General features: G+C 34.3%; 1 long non-coding RNA gene across 6 annotated transcripts; it reads right to left on the bottom strand.

Moving 5' to 3' along the window:
* Positions 1–6,597: 6,597 nt before the first annotated feature.
* Positions 6,598–10,983, bottom strand: LOC113284107. 6 transcript variants are annotated; one of them, XR_003327931.1, is made up of 8 exons: positions 10,001–10,983; positions 9,782–9,852; positions 8,798–8,889; positions 8,572–8,691; positions 7,520–7,564; positions 7,327–7,432; positions 6,970–7,040; positions 6,598–6,689 (listed from the first exon to the last, which is right to left on the bottom strand). It is a non-coding gene; the product is annotated as an uncharacterized LOC113284107 (long non-coding RNA). The 6 variants fall into 6 exon arrangements; XR_003327926.1 differs by having other exon boundaries at positions 6,646–6,689; positions 6,970–7,249; XR_003327925.1 differs by having other exon boundaries at positions 6,646–6,689; positions 6,970–7,432.
* Positions 10,984–13,789: the final 2,806 nt, after the last annotated feature.

Raw genomic sequence — 13,789 nt, 5'->3', positions numbered from 1 at the left:
TATCAAAATCAGATATCGATTCCGATAGGCTAAGCTGTCGGATATCCGATAAATATCCGATAGTATCAGATTATAACAAAAAAGTTTAAAAACCCTTGTAAAACATTTTCATAATTGACATTTATGGGATATTTATCCGACAATATCCGATAATATCCGATACTAGACTCGAAATTAGGATAAATTACAAATAAGTTCCTATACTATCGGATATTAACATTTCGGATGGGGTCTAATCCGTTTCCGATATGTTAAAGAAGAAATATCCGATAAAATATCCGATCTGATATCCGATATCCGATAAAACGGATAAAAACCTATAGGATCTCGTATACTCGGAAACGGATACCGGATATCGGACAAATATTGACAGGCCTAGCTCTAGACTCCACGACGTTCATCATGCAAAGACGAAGAACTACTCAAAGATCTGGTGGAACTTCATCGACAAAAAGGTATGTGGAGACTTGAACTTATCTATCACATGTACTATTTCGAGCTGAGTTTATCTCGCTTATCTATTTCTCGAAATGTGTGTTGGTAAGCTTTCACGTTGGACAAGTTCATATTTACTAGTGACGAAAGTCATATTAGTTTCAATCACTTGAAAATCGCTTTGACGAAAAATAGTTTGTGAACAACAACTATATAACGTTCTCTTATTGAAATGAGAGTTCAGAATACATAACCATGGTTGGATAATAAACATTGTGATACATCTCATATGTGTGTAAGTACAATATCCTTGAACCAAAGTATGCGTACTTTGCTGCTCAGGATAACCGGAACTAAAGTCCGCGTACCAGTACGCGCACTGCCGGAAGTTCACATCCCGTGAATTTCTGCTTGAGTTTGTGAACTGAAAACAAACTTAATCCAGGTACTTAAGTCTGCGAACCAGTATGCGTACTTAAGGAGGTTATTTTCTAAAAACAGTTTAATTCGTGAACTAATACATTTATATATTAAGGAATGCAATCTTTGACCGTGGCTATAATGTTCATGAATTGATTTGAGTGAATCAAAACTGTTTTTGTTTCGATTTTGTCTTGTATACTTCTATGAGAACTAAGCAATTGAACAACTCTCTAACTAGTTCATTTGAGTCATTTGAACTAGTTATGGTAAAGAAGAATAAGGTTGATATGAAAGTGCTTATATGGCTAACCTATGGTGAGCTACCGTTGAACCAACGACTTGTACGCATTTAGGTACGGTTACTCAAACCTAAATGAAGTTATATTTCATGTATGTATAAAAATCTAAGTTCGATCTAACAGTTGAAAGATATTATCTTGAATCTAATTAGGTTTTCATCTAACGCTGAATATTGAATGTTTTGTTACCAAGGTAACTTAGATTGCAAACCCTGATTTGAAGACTATATAAAGGAGAACTCTAACAACTGGGAAACCTAATCCCCCACACCTCATGTGTGATACTAGTTATAATCTGGATTCGATTCTCCTTTAACCTTAGGTTTCTATCGAGACCCTGTAGGTTAACGACTTAAAGACTTCGTTGGGATTGTGATGCCAGACCCAACTATCTTCTATATAGTTGTGTGATCTGATCTTGTTGTTTCTATCGTATTTGAGTACAACCGTAAGGATTGGCTTGAGATTAATTTCTCTGATAGGCAAGATAGAAAAGTAGTCACAAAAATTTTTTTCTCATCGTTTGTGATTCCACAATATTTTGTTTCTCTAGTCGATTAAGATTATTGTGAGGTGATTGATATTTCTAGGTTGTTCTTCGGGAATATAAGTCCGGTATATCAATTGGTTCATGTTCACCTTTATTTATCAAAACACAGAACAAAACTCGTAGGTATTTCTGTGAGAGACAGATTTATCTATTCCTGCAGACTTTTCTGTGTGATGCAGATTTTTATTAAAGTCTTCGACTTTGGGTCGTAACAACTCTTAGTTCTGGGTGTGGTCAGCTAAGGGAATCAAGTGCGTAGTATCCTGCTGAGATCAGAGACGTAGGGAGCGCAACTGTACCTTGGTTCAGTGTGAGATTGATTGGGGTTCAACTACAGTCCAGACCGAAGTTAGTTTGTGTTAGGCTAGTGTCTGTAGCGGCTTAATACAGTGTATATTCAATCTGGACTAGGTTCTGGGGTTTTCTGCATTTGCGGTTTCCTCATTAACAAACTTCTGGTGTCTGTGTTATTTCTTTTCCGCATTATATTTTATTATATAATTGAAATATCACAGGTTGTGCGCTGAATCGATCAATTGGTAAATCCAACCTTTGGTTGTAGATTGACCTTGATTGATCCTTAAACATTGGTCTTTGGTACCGTTCAAGTGATTTCTATTGTATTCAATTAGACTCGTAGATTTCTATTTGCTTGAGTAAGTATTGAATCGAGAAATTGAGATATAACTCTTTGATATACTTTTTATTAAGATTGAGTCTGAATGTCTAGTTGATTCTCTTAAAAGTATATTGGAGTTTGTCCATACAGATTGCTAAGCGAAATATAGGGTATGGTTGTTAGACCCCCGCTTTTTCAGTTTTATTTCATCAATTTCGGGGACCAAGATTCCTCCCTCAGGAAAGATGAGAAATCGAACCCCTGCAATAGCATAAATCCTAGGACGGTGTACCTAAGTGTAGTTTTAGGGACTAATGTTCTATCTTATTATCAAAAAAATCACCATCCTTAGGGACCAACATTACTATCCATCTATATTGGTTTCATTTCCTTCTCTCTGTTGATTACCCAAAGATCCTCAAATTACCTCTAATAACTCACTCCCATGCCGAATTACCATGGAACAATAACTTGCGGATGATTAGGTTCAAGTACATAGAATCAAAACAAAGTGAAATTTTATAATATATAGATTATATTAATTATTTAATAATTATTATGATTCACATAGAATCAAATACATTAAGAACCTCAAATACATAATGAAACAATAGATAATTAAAATATTAGGAGCGCTGGGGTTAAGGATAGTTTCACGAGATCCTCCATTGTCAGTCTAGAATCATTCATGATAAGAAAACATTTTTTTAGGCGGAAACTGAGTTGTAAGATAACCATCTCCAAGGTAGCCACCATCTTGATGAATGCTCCACCTACAATCATGTTCACAATGTATCATCCAATCTTTTATTGCGTTGTAAGCAAAAAACTCCATTACACGGTCCTTGTTTGTATTGGGATCATACCAACTTGATTCGCATTTATATTTAGTTGTCTGCCAAACATTAACCTTAAATTTCCAGTAGAAAATTTGTTAGTAATATAACGTATGCTCACCAAAATCATCTTCACTTAATTTGCAATGTATTTTTAAAGCTATTTTTGGATCTATATCATTTTCCACGGTGACAGTTTTCTTCTTCCATACAGACGCGATATCATTACCATCTGAAAATGCACATGATAAAGTAAGAAGAGCGAAGAAAATGGTAGCAGGAGACCCTAAAACTAAAAATGATGATTTTGATAACATTATGATTGGAGTCGGTAGGAACAACCTTGAAATGAAAACTGCTAATGGCTATTACTACTTTCTTTGGTGGTGTTTTATATAATGTCTTAATTGATAAGATGCATGTACGCAATATATTCATGGCCACATATTCCTCGTTTACATTGAATTATGGAACCTTCAATATGGGTATCCAAAAATTAATTATGGTTGTTGAAATGCCAGAATTAATTACAATAAACTAGTTGCTTAGAAAATTTATTATCATGTCATTTTTGTTGCAGTGAATATTTTCTATTCTTATGGTTTTCTTTCCTGATTTAATATAATAAATGTCTAGCTTTTAAAAATTTCCTTAAGGGACTTTATCATAATATTTGGGAGTCTTCATAACCAGATAAACATTAGAATCTTTCAAACTTTCCAGAATTAGTCATGCCAATCCCACTTATCTTTGGAAAGATTATAGCAAGGACCAACATTACCACCCGTGTTTTGTTGCACTTGCACCTAGACGATTGTGGGTTCCCCGTATCTTAATGGTAGTACTATGGTTGGTCCTAAATTTTCCAGGACAGGTTGTATCAATTTGGACATGAAATATCGGATCTGAATAATAGTTTACCGAAATTGGTATTTAATATTTGGAAACTAAGTTTCTATCACCATAAACCAAGAAATGCACCTCTGTCATAATTGTGCCATATTTATTGCAATGTTGCTCTATGTTGGTTTAGCTGTACCAAAACTATACCCAAGCAAAATGATACGTCGTAATTTGGCTTTAGTATTTGATTTCTGTCATTTTTTGCTATTAATTTTTGGAAATTTTTCTAGTTCTCTTTCAAGCTTTAATTTTTACGCACTTCTTTTGAAAGTTTTCTACAGGATTTTAAGCTCTTTTTTCATCATGTGATTATTGAAGGCTTGAAGCCATGGAGAATCAACAACCTTATTAGGCTAAATCTAGTGGAGTGAAAGAGCGGATAAAAGTGATTAAAAACCTTGGTGTATACTCAAATCCCCTTTCTCTCTGGTCGAAAGCAGGGAAAGTTGGAGCAGATTTAGACAGACATGGGCGAGGAAACAAACCTCTCGAGAAAAATAAAAAAACCAAGGACCAATCCTCTCTCGTTAACTTATTCGTAAAAAAAATCTAATAAAATATATTCTTAATTAATATTTATTTGAGAAGAAAACATTACATCTTAGAAGGAATATCATCTGGTAAAAATTAGTCGGAAGCCGAGCAACAAGCTGAGATCCAACTCCTTTTTGAAGAACCCTGATTTTGGGCATACCAAAATCTTATTACGCATACCTAGTAAAGACAAAAATGGATGTGAAATAACAAAATCAGAAGCCCCTTAACCAAATTTTTTTTAATGGCAAATCTGCTCTTTTAGGATTAGTGTTAATACAAATGATTAGTTAAAATAATTTTGATTAGTGATTAGTTTTAAGATTATTTAGTTAGATTTTTTTGGAGAAGGAGAATGGGAAAATGAGAAAAAAAACTTGTATTTGATCCAATGGATGAGGAAGGTACACTTCTATCTTATGTTTAATCTCACTTTTGTAGCTTAAAATCATAAAAAGTTTGTTGTTTTTTCACTAAGGTTCGGCGAGTCTGGAATATGTTCGGCTTAATATATCAGCCGAACCCACCTGGATATTGACAACTAATGAACAGTTCGGCAAGCTGACAGTGTTATTATTATGAGCCGAACCAACTAGTTCGGCTTGTTTAAAAATGTCATAATGAGACGAACCTGATCCTGTGTGATATGGAAGAAAAATTATGTTAGGTTCGGCTTATATTGAGAAAATCGTAAGCGTCGAACCTTTTGGTAGTACATGGTTCGGCTATTTACATAAGTATTATATAAGCCAAACCTGATCATTTATATTCCTGATAATTATTGGGGTAAGAATTTTGTATTGGTTCGGCACATAATATGAATATCGCAATAGCCAAACCTCGTAAATGTGCTAGGTTCGGCACATATTATGATTATCGAATACGCCGAACCCCTATGCATCTCTATTTGTGACTAGGTTCGGCTTGAAATTTCATGATATTTCATGCCGAACTGTTCATATACACTTACAGGAAACTTTTGTGAAGAACAATTCGGCTAACAACGCAACTCAATTTTGAGCCGAACCCAACACTGTAACCGTCATTTAATCGATGAAAAACATCAAATAGGAGATTTGGTTTGTAAAACTTACTTTCTTATCCTCATTTCCGGAGTTGGAGATGCAGTTGGTTCAATTTCTGGTTCAATTTCAGTTTCTACACCTTCATCTTCAATTGGTTATTCTTCTTCAATTGATGGATTAGAAGACGATTTGGTTTGCCTAGTCCCAGCTTTTCTTGGTACGAGTCATTATGTAATTGAGTTTAATCGACGATCAAATTTTTACGAATCGACAATTAATCACGGTGATGAAAATTTTTTTTCCCCGAGAGGGGAAGAGTTCGGCTAGAGGAGGAAGAAGAGATGTTAAGGGAAACTGATTTTGATTTTCTAGAAAACTGATTTTAGATTTTTGTATTAAGGGCATATAGGTAATTGAACTACCCATAGGTTACCCCTTATAAGGTCACCCAAGATGGGACTATTGCTTTGTATGCCTAGAAAGATTTTGGTATGCCCAAAATCAGGGTTCTTTTTGAATGACCACTCCTAATCTATGAAGAGAAAATTAGGCTAAGGCCCAACCCATGGATAACCCATAATATGAGGCCCTTAATTAAAAGAAGTTTAAATCTAGGCCCCTAGTTATTAAAAGACATCCATGCCTTTTTATATATTGTCAAGCCCCAAATTAAATAAAATTTAAATTTAAGCCCAAAATTATTAAATCTAGGCCCAAAATTATTAAAATACAGTGTGAATGTGTAAACCGAAGTTACACATGCATATAGCATGTGTATCCAGAAGTTACACATCCTTATGCCATATGTAATGCAAAGTTACACATCAAAAAAATAAACATAAAAAAGAACGCATACAAAAAATACATGCATTACTTTAATATTCATTTACAATGATTTCTTTGCATGTGTAACTAGAAGTTACACACGCATCTGTCTAGCGTAATTGTGAGTTACATATGCATCTATCTAGTGTAATTGAGAGTTACACATGCGTCTGATTTGTGTTTTTATGAAGTTTAAATCTTTGCCTTTCCTTCTTGTCTCCCTCCAAAATGCTTGCATATCTGCAACGAAATAAACATCCATGGATTAGGTTGGATGAACAAAAAGCAAAAAAAATACAAGTATAGTATAGAAAATAAATGTATTACTTTAATTTTCAAGTGGAAACATATAGAGGATCTTAGTCTAAACAAGGCATTGGTTCCAATAATGTAACTGAAATTCTGAGCAAGGGAACGACGAACAAATCCAACATTCAGAAATGAACAAAAATGAAAGGAAGTAACACAATCAACAAATCCAAAATCCAGAGTAGTTTACGAAGATGATTTAAATACTTACAACTGTTTTCTCGGCTGCTTCACAGATTCTATCAACTTTGGCTTTTAATAATCCTTTAAATACCAGTTAAACTCCACAAAAAAGAAAAGAAATCAATTAAAATTTTGACAAAATCGTGACATTCTCAAGAACTTAAGATCCAAAATCAAAAAGTGAGTTTAACTTTTTTGGCATGCATCGTCAATCTATTGCAGGTGTAAATTCCTGCATCTTGAAGCTTTTCAATGTCTATCAGTTATCATGTGTAACTAGTAGCTACACATCCATTTAGCTGGTGTACCTAAAAGTTACACATCTAATTAGCATGTGTAACTAGTAGCTACACATACTTTTAGCTTTCCAAGTTAACACACTCACCAATTGATATGTAAAAAACAGATCAATCTTAGCTTGCCAAGTTAGAATCACGCACACGTCCATTATAAACTCTGGTATTAATCTCATCAAGCGCACGCCATTGTATCTGCAATGGATTTAAAAGTTACAATAGCATACTGCCATTAACTGATCATACACTAGTAAAACAGATGAAAGATGCTAACATTGTTACCTACTATTAAGTCAGAATTGTTCTCTGCAGTGTCCTGGTTCATATCTGAATCATTTAACGACTACAAGTTATAAACTTCTTTGCATGGACGATATTAATATAAACCCATCCTGTTGAGTAATCTAACATTTGGATATGGTACATCGATATAGAGTGTAAACAAGTGAAAATGGAGCAGAAGATACACAATTGATTTAAAACAAGCTTACAGATGCAGTCTGCTCAGATTTCAGTCGCTTTTCAACAATATATGGCATGTGTACCCAGCAGTTTAATGAAAACTCATTAAAATACATATACAAGTAAAATGATCTTATTAGACTATGCAGCTTATTGTACAATTTACAGTGTCATCGAATCTGCTTGATATCCAATTCCATAAGAGCTTGCACAAAAAAAAAACTTAGACTTTTCATCATATCAAATTAGCATGTGTATCTATAAGTTACACATCCAGTTATCATGTGTAACTAGTAGCTACACATGTATTTAGCATGTATAACTAGAAGTTACACATCTAATTAGCATGTGTAACTAGTATCTACACATCCATATAGCACTCATAAAATCTAAAGACATCATATATCCAAGCTAATAGTCCCTACCAACGCTTACCCTTTATACAAGAGAACTTTTTAACAAACTCCTAAAGTCTAAAGGCATCATACTTAAGGCATGTAGTAAGCAAAACAAACAAAAACGAACAAACACCAAAAATCAAAAGCATGCTGATATATATACACGTGTGATTCATAGTTCAATGAATCAGTTAAAATGCAAGTGTAACCAGAAATTACAAATCATAAACGGATGTGTAACTAGAAAATACACTTGCTGAGTGAAGCACAATCTCATCAAATTAGCTAAGTCCGAATGTGTAATTGAATGGAATTCTGCTAAAGTATAATAAAAATGACTGAACTACTTTTTTATCCAAGTTGTGCCAAAAGTATTTGATAATAGAAAATAAAATAAAATTGGAACTTGCTGGAGTACAAGTTCCCCCACATTATAAAAGAAGAGAAAAATGCCACAATTGCTGCCAAACATACCAGATTTTCCAAGACATCAATATCGACGCCTTCAAGAGAATCAAGATATTAGAGCTTCTCTTCCTTCTTATTGATCACTGCTAAGCACCAGTGTAATTGTTGGTGTATGGGGACAAATATCTGTAGAGCATTAATAAGTCATTAATCACTTACAAATCCTGTGACATAGAACCAGTTCATCAATAATCAAAATAGTATTCAGAGAGAAGTGAGGAAAACAGTATACTTTGTCACACTCAGAAGACCGTATCCAATCTTCCTTTGGGTAGTCCATCTCTTGACGGCTTTATAGTCATATCCCATCCTCCCACTAGCCAACTGAATTGGGACATTGGAGGATAACAGAAAAGTAGGGAAACATGAGCCCATTGTTAATATAGAGAACTCTTACAAAATTGAAGGCATCATAAAACCTAGACACTAGTGAAGAGGAACAAACCAGGATGACAATAGCCTAACCTTCACAATTTCTATATACAGTTTTTTTCGACAAAGAAAAATATTTGTAAGCAAATACATGGAGCAGGAATACTCCTCAAGGTACGTGATCAACAAGTGGTACTTTAACATCAAGAAATGAATCATCACTTTTCACATTTAAAAAACACAATTCAGATAGTAGCAGAAGTAAACATTGATCTTTTGCGGAGTGTACTAAAAATTGTTCTCAGTTACGCATTATTAGTGTGCATTCAAGTATCCAACTTAGGAGATACACAAGTCTAGATTGACTTCAAGGTAATGAGAATCATAAAACATGTAGCTTATCTGTTTGAGCAAGATTGTTACTGAAACTTGAAACACTCAAGTTTGTTGAAGGATGAACTTAAAGACCTGCATCTGTGTATATAAATGATAATCATAGTTGAAGTCCATCCTTAACACGTAGACTTTATATCCTATTCAATTGGCATGTGTATCTACAAGTTACACATCTAATTAACATGTGTATTTACAAGTTACACATCTAATTAACATGTATAACTAATAGCTACACATATAATTAGCATGTGTAACTAATAGCTACACATCCAAAAAAGGTCAGTAAGGATACAAACCTGAAACCAGATACTGAAATACGAAAGTCAAGTTATCAAGATCACTTACAGAACCCCAAGAAAAGATCAGTAAATTCTACCAACAGATGGATAGTGTCAAAGCCATAATAATTGTTCAACGAATTAGTAGTACTAGTACCAACACTACTTACAATTTTCCTGATGAATCTGTCATCTTTGCAAACTGCCTTTCAGGAGATGGATCGTGTCAAATCCATGGCTGCTGTGAACGTAGAAAGATGAGGTCAATTCATGAACTATTGCATCCTCGACAAGGTGATTAAGCAATAAAGACTTACTACATCCTAGTTAAGTGATGTAAAATGGAAAATGAGTTGAGTGAACAAACCATCCCAGACATATATCCTCACCTATATACCCATACACGTTGCTACACAGTTATAGACTCTACAAATTCAACACTCGGCAATTCAATAACTGAAATCAGCTAATTTACATGAGCAGCATGTTCAGGTTTGTTGGCATAGAAACGATTGCAGTAAGGTAGATACCATCTCCATTAGTACAACCTCTACTCAGTGGATCTTCTCACCAACAACTTCATCACCACTATAATGGATTACTCGTTGAGGATATAAATCATAATCAAAATTGAAGTTGTCAATCAGAAGTATATAAGTTATATCCTGTAATCATACTTTGTTTGTCGTTGTATTTCAAACAAGTCATGCCACTTACTTCAACTGCGATACCAACTCAGCCTTCATTTGCAACTAATCAATTCCATATCTTATACACACACTGCCTGCACCAGTAACTATAGCAAAATTCTTCACATTCACTACCAATTCCAACCTGCATTCAGCTCAACCCCTGTTAAGACTCAAACCACCACTATATGATTCACCTTCCAGATCTGAGGTTCAACATCTCATCTTGAACAACGCAACCACCTTGAACTCCCAACACTAACATCTCCTAAACGGTAACCTCACTCCATTTCAATACCACCAACAATCTGCACACCTGTAACAGTTCATATACCCTCTTAACATCACCAACATATATAATACAGTTCTAAAGCAATTGAACATGACTACATATGACTACATATGAGAGCAGATTGAAAATCAAAAGTAAGTAAAATATTCAAATCAATTCAACGGGTAATAAGGATTAAGATGCTATAATCACGAATCTTATGTTCAATTGTCGATCGAGATTACAAGTTAAGAGACAAATCAATTTTAAGCAGTAAGCCCCAGAAACAGTTTCGACAAATTTTTTTCAAATTCTTTTAACTCAAGAGAAAGATTAGGATAAGATGATAACAGATCTTAACTCTGATCATGAATTGAGCAAGCAATTTCAATTAAGATCAAAGTTAATTAGGTTTGCAAGAGACGTAAGAATTATTTTCTTCTGAATTTATTTCTGAATCATATAATTAGGAATTTCAATTGAATTAAATAGGATTAGAAGGGAGAAACTTATCTTTCTCAGCTTTTTGTTGTTGAATCTTCAGATCTAATTGTTGATGACAATTTCCATTGCCTCTGTATCTCGATTTCGACTTATTCATAAACGAATGAAGATCTAGAAACATCGTCAGTAGATACAGAAGTAGAGATCTATGAAGCTTATCATTTTTTCCTCTTCGTCGTACATAGGCAGTCGTAGATGACATAGCTCTTTGATCAGAAAACCCCTAAAAAAATTAGCAGAAGATAGAGCAGAACAAAAATCAATATACATAATTGATTCTTTCTAATCATAGATCGATTTGCTTGCTAATCAAATCAGAAGAATTAGATCTTGTACAGCCGAATCGATAAAACCCTAGAAAATTAATCTAATGAGAGCAGCTCTGGTTTTAGACGGAGAGAGAAAATGAAATAGAAAAGTGAAAAATACTAGAACCCCCTACTATATGGGTTCAATATATAGAAGCCCCATAAAATGGATCCTTCACTATCAACTCCATACTTTAGGAAAATGATACTGCTAGGCCCAAAATATCAATTTTTCTTCAGATCTGGCCCATAATTAATTATTCCGAATTTTAATAATGGCAAGACTACCCTTTACTATATATACAAGAGGAATATCGACACATATTTTCATTTATCAATTTATTTTCTCTCTCTTCTCCGTTCTTTTTCTCTCTCGGCTCTGGCAAAAACCCTAGAAAACTTCTTCATCGTCTCCAAAACCGATCTTCATTTTTTTTCATTCATTTCATCTCCCTGATCTCATATTTCGAAATTATCATGGACTTCTCATCATTTTAAGCTCAGATTCGTTCATTTCGTAAGCCAAAACCCATAAAAATTCGGTGAAAATGTCTGTGAAATGAACTCATAATGCGTTTTCAGCTATTCTTTGAGGCTATGTAAACTTAAAACTTGTAGTTCAAGTATTTAGATAAAAATCTGCTGGTAATATCGCAAGATCGACTTTGATTACTGGTTTCTGACTCAGATTCGACTCATTATGTTGTGTCAGAAACTCGGTTGAATGAGAAACTGTTCAATGGCGATATTCGTAAGGGATCTGTGGTTCAATCGATTGATTAGATGTGTCATACTAGTCAGAATCGGAAGTAAGTTTCACTGAGTTTCGATCTAATTTTAGGTTTAATTTCAATTTTTGATATTACGAATTTTTCAATTTGAAATGAATCTCAGTTCAGATTATTAGTTTCATTCATATCTCTAAATACTATATTGAATGCCTGCCTTTGCTTATTGTTTTCAAGCAATAAAATAACGAAGAGCTGAAGTTGTTACTACTGATTATTTTCGTGGGATATATATGAAGGGGATTGTTGCAATGATAGTGTATTTGAACGATTTTATGATTGTGTTTTGTGTTGGATGTGGAAATGTTGCAGGAAGATTATCCCTTCTTCACCATTTCAAGTTCATATGATTCTTGGTAAGTCTCTGTGCAAGTGTTTTTGCTGCAATTTTTTTGCCTTAAGTTCTGGCAGCCGTTAGGTGAAGAATTTGTGGAATTTCAAGACATAAAATAGCTGGAAATGGGCGGTTCTACGATAACTTGATTTTGTTCTTCTTATCAAAGCCACCAGTAAGCAAAGGCAGTGGTATGTGTGGGTATTTATGATGGATTTAAGAGATAATTGAGGTTGTGAGAGAAAAGAAGAAAGTGTGAGTATGGTGGATGTTACATGGATATGAACTGGGGTTGTATTTATGGCTTGAGCATGGTTGAGTATTTGGCAGTTGAATCTAGTTGTGAAGGTCGGTGAACCAGGTGGGTATTTGTCATGGATTCTGGAGGTTCTGGGATGAATGTTATCTGAGTAAGGAAGAAGTCAAGTGGTGTTATTAACCGATAAAGCTGTGGAGACGCCAACAGTTTGCATTGGTCTTGTGCTATTATATCCCTACATTAATGGCTAAGTAGGAGGGTTCATTACGCAATGGCTAATGAATGTTATCGATGACCACAATAAGAGAAGATATGGATTAGATTGGTCAATTTTGGAAGGAGTTTACTACCGTAGGAAATTCATGTCTTTGGAAAGTTGTGTATGAATCTCTCCCTAATTTGTGAACTTCTTTAAAAATTATCTTATTATTGTTTGGTAACTACCTGTCCTTGTCTTAATTTAATTGGTGGACCTTTTATCAGCTTAATGGTACACACTCCTTGGATGGGATTGGGATGAATCATGCTGGAATACGTCTTTTGGAGAAGTAGCAAAACCTGCACCTTGAGGTAAGATGGATTCTCAGTTTTTAGTTCATTCGATAAATACAATCTCTTTGTACTGGAACTCCCTGTTTAGCATGAAGTCTATAAACATGATTGACTAAACAATTACATGCTTACAACAACTTGTATTATATAAACTATGCATTAATGAATGGTTCATATCTGAGATGTATTATATAAACTATGCATTAATGATGATTTCTGCTAACTAGTAGTTACCAGGATGTGTAACTGCTAGTTACACATCCTGGGATATAAAGTTTATGTTATATATTGCAGGTTCTTATGAAAAGAATAGTTATATGGATGTGTAACTAGTAGTTACACATCCTGGGATATAAAGTTTATGTTATATTGCAGGTTTTTATGAAAAGAGTAGTTATATGGTTGGAAAGGTTTCTCTCATTTTCTCTTCTATCAAGTTTATGAGTGTCGGTATTTCCTAGCGTTTCCACCTG

Source organism: Papaver somniferum, chromosome 1 (genome assembly GCF_003573695.1).
Source record: "Papaver somniferum cultivar HN1 chromosome 1, ASM357369v1, whole genome shotgun sequence".
Classification (NCBI taxonomy): Eukaryota; Viridiplantae; Streptophyta; class Magnoliopsida; order Ranunculales; family Papaveraceae; genus Papaver; species Papaver somniferum.
The sequence above is the reverse complement of the archived record's forward strand: the minus strand, read 5'-3'. Positions and strand labels throughout refer to the sequence as shown.